Source organism: Chelonia mydas, chromosome 2 (assembly GCF_015237465.2).
Source record: "Chelonia mydas isolate rCheMyd1 chromosome 2, rCheMyd1.pri.v2, whole genome shotgun sequence".
NCBI lineage: Eukaryota > Metazoa > Chordata > Testudines > Cheloniidae > Chelonia > Chelonia mydas.
In genome coordinates, this window is record NC_057850.1 from 89,878,846 (window position 1) to 89,890,893 (window position 12,048).

Below are 12,048 nucleotides of genomic sequence, written 5' to 3' on the forward strand. Positions count from 1 at the left end.
TTTAATGTTTTCTGGCTGCAATATAGAAAGACTTAGAAATCTTTTGTTGTCATCACACATAGCAGTGAAGCATTCTCTCTCTCTCAGACACACATTATTAAATTTGTTGTACATAGACTGCGATCTCATTTCTCCTTTGCGGTAAGAACCGACAAGTCAGTGATGGCTCGGTGCTGTATGTCCTATCTGTTCTTGTTGTATTTGTGTGTATCAGGAAGTGCTGGTTTTGGCATGTTTTGCACTTGGCACACAGAGTGGTGAAACTTCAGATTTGTATTCGTGATAAAGTTCAGGAAAGAAAAAATTGTGGCAGGTGTTTCCTAGTTTCTTAGCTGCACTGAAAAATTTAAATATGATATGGCATGCTATGAATGAGTCAGTTTAAACAGCACACAAATTAACATTCCAATAAGACTGAAAAATATCAACTATCTTGTTAACTGTAGAAATCACATGGTCCAAATATTATATTGCCAAACTATGTTTTCTGCCTTACAAAAGCAAGTGATGAATCTTATGAGTTTATACTAGCTTTATACAAGATGAAAAGGTAGCGTCCTATGCATTATTATGTAACCTAGCAGCTCCTGCAAAGTAGGAGTCGTTTCCATGGTTATTATTCTTAAGGGGAAAATCTCATATATTCTGTATGGGGAAGAGTTTCAAAGGGCAGTTGGGTGCCCAGCTCCCAGTGAAAGCCAAAGGTTTGACTGGGTCCTTTCAAAATCCTGGCCTAAATCTATTTTGTTTGAAAGCTTTCTCCCTTTTCCACCCCATTTAGTGAAAATGTTGCTTGAATTTCCACTGGTGGTATGCTGAAGGCGGACAGCACAAGTGGAGTAAAGTTCATTTGTAGAACTTTGATCTGACCCTGTTGATACTGCGCCTCTGCTTAATAAAGGTTAATAAAGACATCCTTTTGTGTACCCTTCTGCCATACTGACAATTTAAATTAGAAACAAGAATCTAGCTTTGCTTCTGGAATCTGATCAGTGAAATGCATGACAGCTTTGCTTATGTAAGACTGTAGGAAAAGGATCTCCATTTTCACATGTTCCTCAAGCCTCATCCCTTTCATCAGCTTTACTCTTAGGTAAGAGGGACCGCATGGTACTATTTAGAAGCTCATGTAGCAGAAAGGTAGCAGCAAAGCCTTGTGAGGCACTTCTCCCTGCTCCAAGAGGTGAGCATGCTACCTCTGTTGTGCTCTCAGTTCAGGCCTAGGAAAGAAAGTCTAGCTCCTGAAACCAGACTTGCAGTGTTGCCAACGCTCATGATTTTATTGTGAGCCTGGTGATATTTTGTGTTTTTCTTAAAGCATCAGCTGTTGGAATAAAGAGACTGCTTGAGTATCTGAGCTGAAAAATGTGACTCAATTGCACCCTAAAGGCTCAGAAACCAGAAGGCAAATAAAAAGAACCTGATATTTGGGTTTTTTTAAGCTAAGCTTAAGATTTCGGGGGGCCTGACTTGTGATTTTTTATGCTCGGGGGTGGCAATACTGTTAACGCTGGCCTGTTCCATGGTAATGTGGATTCTAACAATGACAAAGGCTATCATCAGGTCGAATATCTCATCCTGATCTCAATGGGATACTTGGTTGGAGTGCGACTGAGATGAATCCATTGTCTGTACTAGTTCAATTTTCCTAAACAGAGACCACCATTCAGGCCTGTACTCTCTGCTGTTTTATATTTGTTTGTGAGTGGACAATACTGTGTGTGCGATTTTATATATAAACAGTAATTCTTTTATTCAGGGCTGCACAAGCAAAAGACAATGTGCTTTATCTGCTTACTTTGAAAGTACAAGATAAGAAAGGGCCTTATTTTGCTAAATAGCTCTACAGAATTTAGTGATGGCAGTCATTACTAGGGAGCAACATGTTATATTTATGGTAGTGGGACAAAAATGTGGATGTTTACAGGGACTGGTGAGTTTCCCGGTACTTTCCAGTGGTGGCTCATAGGCTTTTGCACCCACTTGCAGCAGTAACTTTGGAGTAACCTGGTCTGTCATGAGGTCGCCGTAAAAATGGCCCTATTGCATGCATGCTGTTGTGAGGCAGATGTGGAATTCATGTGAATCAGCACTCTCCCACCAGACAGACAGAAACAGAGTCCACAACTTTTAGGAAACAAATATCCCATTCATTAGCTCAGCTCCTTTTGGATAAATCATTACTACTGTAAACCATCCATTATAACAAGGGAAAGAAATTTCACAATGTAAATAAAACAAATTACTGTGGCAGAGCAGTTTGTGTTTCATTGTAATGTCTAATGGCATATTTCTCATAAATAGATTTTCCCCCAGTCAGACCCATCACATCTATGATACATGTGGGCTCCATTAACCTGCACACACCAGAGGTATTCCTAGACTTATTTCCTCCCCAGCAGTGCAATGCGGTTCTGCTGTATCGGGTGGTTACCTAGGGTTAGTCCACTTTTTGTGCATGTATCCAGACAGTTTGTATGCAAGTGTTGCCAGAGAAACAACAGTAGAATCACAGACTAAGGGCCTGGAATATCACTCATTGATCCAGTCTGTCATACCACTTATGGATCCAGTCATCAGTATGAATGCAATTCCTTTTATACCTCTTTAAGTATTAAAAATAGCTGAGGATGGGATTCGTGGATTTTGAAAAAATCTGATTCTACTACCATTGATCAGACTGTGCATTTGTATTGATTTCCCCCCTTCTCCCTTTTGGACAGCATTTTCCCCATGCTCCTGCTTTTAGCTTTCAAGAGTGGGCCTGAGAAAATACTCTTTATGACTTTACTAGATGCAAGCAGTACTCCCGCTTAGCTATTCTTGTCTCCGTGTGTGTGTGGCCCTCCTGTGTGGACCTCCATGCATGCATAGCGGGCTGAGGGTTGCTGTACAGATCTGAGGAAAATGCTGACCCCAGCCTTTGGATTGTGGTATGCTCACCTGTCATTGAGAAATGAGCAGATTGAACTCTTCTAATGAATCTTTAACAGCCAGGCTTGGTCTGTTATGACTCTGATGCTTAAGTACAGTCATAAACATATGCTATATTTGTCCTGCAGGAATCTTCAAAGTGTTTTTGAAGCAAATGGCTTCTATAGTAGTTATTTGCTGTCTGAAGTCTACTGCCACCTTTTAAACTTAAATACACTTTGTTTTCAGATGCTCAGTGTGATGGGCTGGACCCCCTGGGATGTCACCTGGTGTGCTGGGACACCGCTGAGTCAGACTATTCTGCCAGCCTGGGCCCCCTTTTACCTGGTCTTGCTGGGCTAGGCTCCCCTGCCTATTCCAGCCAAGCACACAGGCAGGGCCACACCCAGCTCTCAGAGAGACAGAGAGCCGCTCTGAGAAGGCTCAGCTTCAGGGGCTTGCCACAGCACCCAGCTGTTCACCCCCTCCCCTTGGAGTACAAACCCAAACTTATATGAAATTCGCCTCTTCCCTCAATGTGGAGGAGGGTGTACACAGCTGCTCGCCCCACGGCACCCCACTTAGAAATCACATAAACTGGGTTATATTGTAAACCAGAAATACATTTGTTAACTATAAGAGGTTTTATTTTATTTTAAGTAGTTAAGGAGGTAGCAGACAGAACAAGACAGATTATTAAGAAAATAAAACAGAGCATGGAAATTAAACTTAATACACTAAAGAAACTGGTTACATGTGAGTTCTCTCCGTAAATGTGGTTCTGATAATCTTCTTCACAGGCCAGATGTCCTTCCAGGTTGGGCCCAGTTCTTTCCCGCAGTTCAGTCTTAGTTGTTCCAGCAGTCATCTTGGGTGGGGTAGCAGGGGAGAACTGACGACCAGGATTACCTCACTCCCCACCCTTAAATGTGATTTGCATAAGGCGGGAGTCCTTCTTTTCCTAGTTTGACCCTCCTTCCCTTACAGTGGAAAGTTACAAGAAGTCCCAGGTAATGTTTTAGTATCAGGTGTCAAGACCACCTGACTCTGTAGGGCCCTTGTAGCCATTTTTCATGGCTGACCCACAGGAAGACTACGATCTTTTACAGTCCATTGTCCTTGCTGATGGGCCATCTGCCCTGTCTGGCTTTTCCATTGTTGTACCTGAAGTGTTGGCAGGGGGTGTCACCCAAAGTAACATAGCTGAAATACAGATACATAGTCAATATTCCTCATTTCAGATACAGAAATGATACATGCATACAAATAGGATAATCACATTCAGTAAATCATAACCTTTCCAATGATATCTCACATGAGCCATCTTGCATAAAGTATATCTCAGTTATGTCATATTCATATCATAAGCATATTTTCATAAAGAATATGAAATGACACATCACACTTAGCTTGTAACATAGAAGACCTGGCAAATCAGTAACTCCTCCTCTTTTCTCATTTAGCTATCTTATGTGCTTGCCTCCCAGGATTTTTTGACCAGTCTAAAATGACTTCGGAGAAGAAATTTTAAAAATGCTATTTCACTGCAGCTTTCTCATCCCTTTCCCTCTCCATTCCAAGATCACATGCTTAACTTGCGTATACAATGAATCATGAGATGGAAGTACTGATCTGGGCCCCAACCAAGCCTTCAAGGCACTAAAGAGCTTGAAGTTCTGGGAGTCATGAGCACAATCCTTGAGAATAAAATTCTAGGATGATCTATAATTGCTAGGATGATCCCATCACCTGCTTCTGAAGCTTTAGTACATGCTAATTATCAGCAGTCTGAAAGCTTAGTTATTCTGTTTTGGGGCTACTAGGGATTTTTGCAGATTTTAGGCTTGGGTTTGTTGTGAATTAGTCAAGACTTGAAGTTAGAAAGACTGATTTCCCTTTATAGAATTGAGGAAAGGGTGGAGGAATCTTTTGCACTTTACATATAATCACACTGACTGACATACAGTAGTCAATCATATGCAGTCCTATGGTCTAAATAAGATAACTGAATTCCATACATTTTTAAAAACAGCCGTTCCCTTTTTACCAGTTTAAAGTTTTCCTTGGAGAGAGAAAATATGATAAATTCATTGGAGAATCAGGAGTTTTGGATTCTATTTCCAGCTCTGCTGTTGTCTTGCTGTGTGACTTATAGCAAATCACTTAATTTCTCTGTGTCTGTTTTTCCTTTCTGTGGGGAATATAATACAGTATTGAATTCACAGGTTTATTATGAGAACTATAGGCTATGTCTTCACTGCAAAACAAAAGTATGTTTTAACCCTGAGCTAGCAAACTCAAGTTAGTTAGCTTGATGTAAAAGCCTAGTAGCGACAAGATGCAGTTAGTGTTTACCTCAGCGTAACTAATTGAAGTCAACACTGCATCTGCGGTTTACCTTGACTAGCTGCAGTAAAAACCACCTGTGTGCCCTGTCTGCACTAGGAATTTACACTGAGTTAGATATCTCAGTTCAAAATACTCCTCTTTTAGCAGTGAAGACATAGCCAAAGTTTGGCTTTTCCTCTCTGAGCTATTCTGAAACAGACAAGGGGAAGTTCTCTGAGCCATTTTGCCTCCACTGGACAGGACGGTTCAGGTGGATCTGTGAGGGTAGTGTGTTCAGTAGGGCTGTCTCCACAGTTGGCATTTTCTTACAGTCTCCAGCCGCTGTGGTACCACCCGCACTGTCCCACTGGTGCTAACAGTAATGGAAGCACTACTGTAGGCAAGTCGCAGGAATTTTTATCACCTGTGTCAATGAATGCTGTTCAGAGCAGATCGAGATGATTAAAACACTGGCAGCCTGTGTATATACTTAGCTCTTCTGCAGTCAGACCCACTGGTGGTAGTGCAGCAGTGGGAGATTTACAAGAAATACTAGTAAAGCTGAGGCCTCCTAGTTCTTGTTGCTACTGTACAATGGGGCAGTGTACACGATGTAAGCCTCTGCTTCCAGTTACCAGCCAGCACTGGTAGATAGGCGGAGCCCTGAAATCTGGCCACATCCCCAAGCCTTAATACCCAGAACTGATAATATTGGTATACCATATAATTTCAGTAAGAAAACTATCTCCTCCTACTAATATTTTCAATCTCTGATTTTAATCCTGGTTTCACACCTTCATGTGTGTTGCAATGTTAAAAAACCTAGTTTAGCATGTAAGCGTGTTCTATGTAAAGATTCTCAAAGAAGGTCTGTGCATTGTCCAGCTCTGTGAAACCTTTCAATTAATGTTGTTTGATAATGTTTGATAAAATATTTTGATAACGTGTTAATTTGCGATCAGTTTCTCACCATTGTCTCTCTCTGGCTGCCAGATAGTTTGCTCGCAATGCGGGATGATGCAAGTGAATAAAGTACCTGGCATGAGACTCACTGAAGTCCCAAAGGGTCTTCTTTTAGTGAAGCAGTGAATATTCCGTTTTGTGTGTAAAATAATGTTAATGGCTTATTTAGCAACATGTATTTCAAACGCCTGGCTTTTAGTTTTCTTTTGAGGGAGGATTCTTGCATATGCAGACATTCTAGCACCCGCTACTAATTCTGTCTACCTCTCTCTATTCACTCTCGTCTAAGTTATTTCCATGGAAGGATAATATATTATGTGATCTCTCAGGTTTTTAATGTATCTCTTGATTCATCTCTTATAGTTACTTCTTGAATGGGCTGTAGAAAAACTTACGGCTGAATCCATCCCTTACTGGCTGGAGCCACTCTGGGAGTGGTGGGAATTTGGGGGAAGGTTGAGCAGTGCCATTGTGTTCCTGTGAACTGAACTATTAAGTTCACAAACCAAATCATAGAAGATCAGCACAACTCTGTCATGACTTGCATAGCACAGCATTGCATTTATTGTCAGGACAAGTGTCTGAAGAACACAATTTTTTCCTTTTCATTCTTTATTATTATTATTACTATTGTTCTTTCTTGAGTTCAGTCTGGCCTTTCCTGATAATTATACATCCTGCTTCTACAACTGATGATTAGATTAGCTAATCAAACAGGCAAAAAGCAGTGAAATATGATCAAAATAAAGGGCGGAAGGAGTTGTGCTATTTTCAGTACAGATGATTTGGTTCTTGAGGTTTTAATGGAATTAAATGGAGGATTGAATTAGCCAATGATTGAATTTAGTGGAAGTCACTGTATACCGGTGTTTAACATAACAGATCCCTGCACAGAATTTTGATTCTCAACCACCCCTTTAGGGATGTTTTCATAGTCTGAATAGCCCTGGGCAAATTATCACAATCAAACTTACAGCAGCTTTTTCATGCACACAGTTTCTCATTCCATGTGCATCTATACTAGGAAATTCCTTACCTATTTTTCAGCAATGGCATGGCTGCACCATTGTTACCAGAAGTGCAAGCTCTAGTGTGGACAGAGTGCAGGTATTTTTCCACCAAATCATCTAATCCTGCTTACGTGACAGTGGTAAAATGCCTGTGCCCAGCCTGAGCTAGCATTAGTAGAACTACAGAGGTGCAAGTTCAATAGTAAATATCCCCAAAATTGACAGTGTATACACAGCTAGGGACACTCTTGAGCCAGGCAGATATGAAATGTGGGTTGGTTTTACAGTGTCATGCCCCAGTTTGACTACTTGATTACAGGAAAACAAACCACCACCTGTATGGTCTGCACATGGGCCATGTGGGCTTTGTGACTGTGGATCAAGCACACCTTTGTTTATCTAGGAAACATGGTTTGGAGGCAGCTCTTTAATTGAGGCTTGAAATGAGTAATGTTTTTTTAAATCAAAAATCAATTTTCACAGTTTTTCCTAGAAATGTAGACCAAAGAACAGCTTTAGTGGCAAGTTAATTTAGATGTCTGTGCACTCTCTCTCTCCTGCTTTAAATTCCTCCTTCAAACTCACTTCTTCAGGCTTCTGTCACTAATATCACACTCGTGCTATCTGTTCACTTTCCCCTAATCACATTGAAACAAAAATAAAATAAATATTAAAAAGCAAGACATACAAGTGCCGCAAGTCTGAATACCTTATAAATGAGAAGAGCAGTTTTTCCTTTCCCCATAATATGGGGATTTCTCTGTATCTTATGTGTGAACTCCAGGGCCAGATTTACCAGAGTTGGTGCACGGAAGTGGGAATCCACCACAGAGAAGGGCGGATCGAGTTGCCTGTTAGAAAGGGAAGTTTAGGTGATTACCGGGACTTTAGATGACTCGCAACCAGAGGCTACCATGTACCCTTCTCAGTCAGTTCTGCCAGCCTCCTGAGATGAACCAATCTCCTATAGCTCACTTTAGATGGACATGTTTCTTGCCGTCTCCAACACACAAGCTTACCTCCCCTGGTTGGAGATCCTACAGCGTGGGTCTTCCACCAGGCTGTACATCACAGAAAGATGGCATAGGCCATGGAGTGAATTTGTCCACTTGTCTTTTTAATGGACTGTAAATCACAGTGAACACTTATGGTGCTATGTAAATAATAATACTTTCATTGTGCCGGTCTAATTTGGCTTTCTGTGCTCAAGTGTGTGTTAGATATTTCACAGCACAAATGAGGTAAAGTTCACCCCAGTGCAGAGGCTTATCATGAGTCTTATGCACTATGTACTTTTTCTACTTAAGCCCTCAACATAGGGGTGAATTTCCACCATGGTGAATAACACCATTTTATACCAACTTTTGCACTTTAGCAAATACTGTTTACTTTTTACAAGCTTTATTAAATTTTACAAAGCATAAAAATAAGAACAGATTAGAGAGGTGTCAAGACATGAGCCACAATAAACCATGTCCCCACAGGACCTAAGTAAAGAGACTAAGAATTGGTAGCAAATATCAAGTAAGCTATTTGCCTGTAGGATTCCAAATGTTGAGAAATGAAACTGTTTTGTTATACTTGAGTATAATATCACTCATGTTTGTAAATGAAGAAGACAGTTTCCAATCTTGTGGGTTCCATGAGGGATTTTTGCATAGGCAACGCGAGTCTTTCGTTTGGGAATGCTACTTCCAGGAGCGCTAAACGCTCCCCAGAAGTGTGGGGAGGACGGGGGGGCATCGGCACCCAGACTGTGGCCCTGCCCCCTGCTCCACCCCTCCCCCTGATGCCCCACCCCTACTCCCCTCTTCCCCTGAGGCCCCACCCACCACTCCCTCCTCTCCACATCCTACCCCCTGTCACTTGCCCTTAAGGGGAGGGGCGGAGTGGGGGTGAGGCCATGATCTGGGCAGCTGTGGCCCCCTCACTTCTAAAGAGCTTCTGGCACTCCTGCTCCCAGGCAAAGGCAGCAGGCCAGTGCACCTCTAAAGGGAGGTGATCTGCATTTGGCATTTGCCCCCTGTATCGCCAGCCTTCTTTATTTAGGGGAGGCTTACCCTCCCCAGGCCTCTTACATGCACAGCTCTTGGATTTTTTTAAGGTATGACTGAGTGGAGAGATAGATCAGTCAACACTTTCTTTACAACCTCAGTGACATCATACTGGGTTAATTAGGTTTTGCGTTTGTCATTTAACATACTAGACTTATAATGGTTCTTTGAGGAACATTGTGATTCAATATGCTAAAGCCTACTTGATAGGGTTGCCAACTGTCTACTTACACAAACCCAAACACCCTTACCTCACGCCCTGCCCTGAGGCCCCATCCTTTCTCTGAGGCCCCACCCCACTCACTCTATCTTCCCTCCCTCCATTGCTCACTCTCCCCAACCCTCACTCTCTTTCAATGGGCTGGGGCATGGGGTTGGGGTGCAGGCTCTGGGCTGGGGCCAAGAGGTTCGGAGTGTGGGAGGGTGCTCTGGGCTGAGCCTGGAGCAGGGGTTTGGGGTGCAGAAGGAGGTGCAGGGTGCAAGCTCTGAGAGGGATTTTGGATGCTGGAGGGGCCTCCAGGCTGGGGCAGGAGGTTGGAGTGCAGGAGGGGTGAGGGGTGTGGGTTTTGGCTAGGTGGTGCTTACCTCGGGCGGCTCCCGGGTGGCGGTGCTGCGGGACTAAGGCAGGCTCCCTGCTTGCCTTGGCCCCGCGCAGCTCCCAGAAGTGGCCGGCATATCCCTGCGGCCCCGGGGGAGGGGTCAAGGGGCTCCGCGTGCTGCCCATGCCTGCTGGCATGGCCCCCGCAGCTCCCACTGGCTGCAGTTCCCAGCCAATGGGAGCCGTGGAGTTGATGATCGGGGCACGGGCTGCGCATGGAGACCCCTGCCCACCCCAGGGCCACAGGGATGTGCCAGCTGCTTCCGGGATCAGTGCGGGGCCAGGGCAGGTAGGGAGCCTGCCTTAGCCCTGCTGCACTGCTGGACTTTTAGCAACCTAAAATCTCCTGGTTTGGCTTCAGTAGCCTCTGGAAGATAAAGCCCAATTCCAGGAGACTCCCAGCAAAACTGGGAGGGTTGGCAACCCTACTACTTGAGGGCACTTTCACCGGAACACATGTTCTAGTTATACAGCTCACTACAGACTCTTCTTTCAAATAAAGGGAATGGTAGGACATAGTATGTCCACCAAGCCTCTCTTACAAAATGTCTATTGCTAGCTAATCAGTTGTTTGTTGCCCCTAATGGCTCAGAACACAGAAACACTTACTTCAAGATTCTTTAATATATAGGTCATTAACACAATATTATTCTGAGGAACTTCTTGAAGATCTGGTTACACCACTTATGGATACAATATGCTATAACGGTTTGTCATGTGGGTGGTGCGTGCACATGCACAATAACATTTAATTAAAATAATGTTTTTGGGGGGAGTACAATATTTAATGCATAGATGAAACTGACATATCAGGCTTTCTGCACACCTAATTGTCACCATGACAAAAGCCGTTATTCTGTACTGGAAGAGAAACCCTTCAAACATGAGACACAAACATTCAAAGCAGTTTCTTCAGTTGTAGGAGAGCAAAGGGAGGAAGCATTTGAAACTGCCAAATAATTTTATTTCCCACTTATTTTTTTAAACCAAGTTTCTCTGAAATCAACTTTGTCATTTTAAAATTTAAGTCCAGAGATGATATTTTGTGTGGCAAGTTTCAACGCAGAGAAATTTTTTATAGCTGAATTGTAAATCCCGGGACAGGAATTCATAATGGCAATGCTGATTGACCTTAATAGTAGCTGTTAACAGGCACAGATGACCCACAAAAGGAAAGACCACACAACAAAACCATGCAACAAGCATATATAAAATGTATAGGTCAATCTATAGAATTAATTCTTTAAAGCCAGTGATAAGACTCTGAACTTTAAGTTGACCTGTGCTATATTACTTCCCTCTATTACTACTGCTGTAGCTCATTACTGTTAGCAATGCTGCAGTTGATAATATTCAAGTTGGACAGCAGTTCATGAGTATATGTTTTAAAACCTATTCTAACGTTCCATTAACCTCTCAGGAGACTATTTTATATGATCCATTACCATTATGCCCTCTCCCGCCCCCCAAATGCGGTGTTTGGGGTGTGGATGTATATATAGTCTAAGCAAGATGAATCCTTGGCATTCTTAAAGTAATAAATCACAAATTCACATTCTGCAATGCATAACCAACCCACAACTATTTTACTTAAGTTGTGTGTGTGTTCAGGTGCATTGCTGGATCAGGGCCATAGGGCTGGCAGTATTGAATATCAGCACTTACAAAAAAATATAGTGCTAACAAACTACAAATCCAGGCAATCAGAGAGGCATTATGGTCAGGAGACCTGTTCTGTTCCTACTGGATAGGAGACCTGTTCTATTCTCAGTCCCACTGACCTTCTGTGTGACTTTGAGCAAGTCGCTTCATTTCTCTGTGCCTGTTTCCCCTCGCACTCTTGTCTGTCTTGTCTGTTTGGATTGTGAGATGGTCAGGCAGGGATAGTCTCATGCTTATGTGTTTGAACAGTGTCTAGCAGGATGGAGAACCAGTCTCGGTGCATCGATCTGGTCAGTATTGCAAGAGAAATAAATAGTATTACTAATGGGAGGAAGGAGGACTGACCAAACTGGCTATGCAGACATATTTAGGGGCTCTGTAAGCATTTTTAAAAATAATGAGCTGAAAAGCTACTGGAGGACAATCATATGCCAGCCTATATATCTGCCAGGGGTGAAACACTGTTACTAAATATTAACTATAGGTGTTCACATACAAACAGTACTGAGAACAAGCCATG

The 12,048-nt window shown here is 42.7% G+C and overlaps 1 protein-coding gene across 2 annotated transcripts in view; it reads left to right on the forward strand.

Moving 5' to 3' along the window:
• Window positions 1-12,048, forward strand: part of LDLRAD4 (low density lipoprotein receptor class A domain containing 4) — a 435,540-nt gene that overhangs the window by 395,611 nt on the left and 27,881 nt on the right. The window lies entirely within an intron of this gene.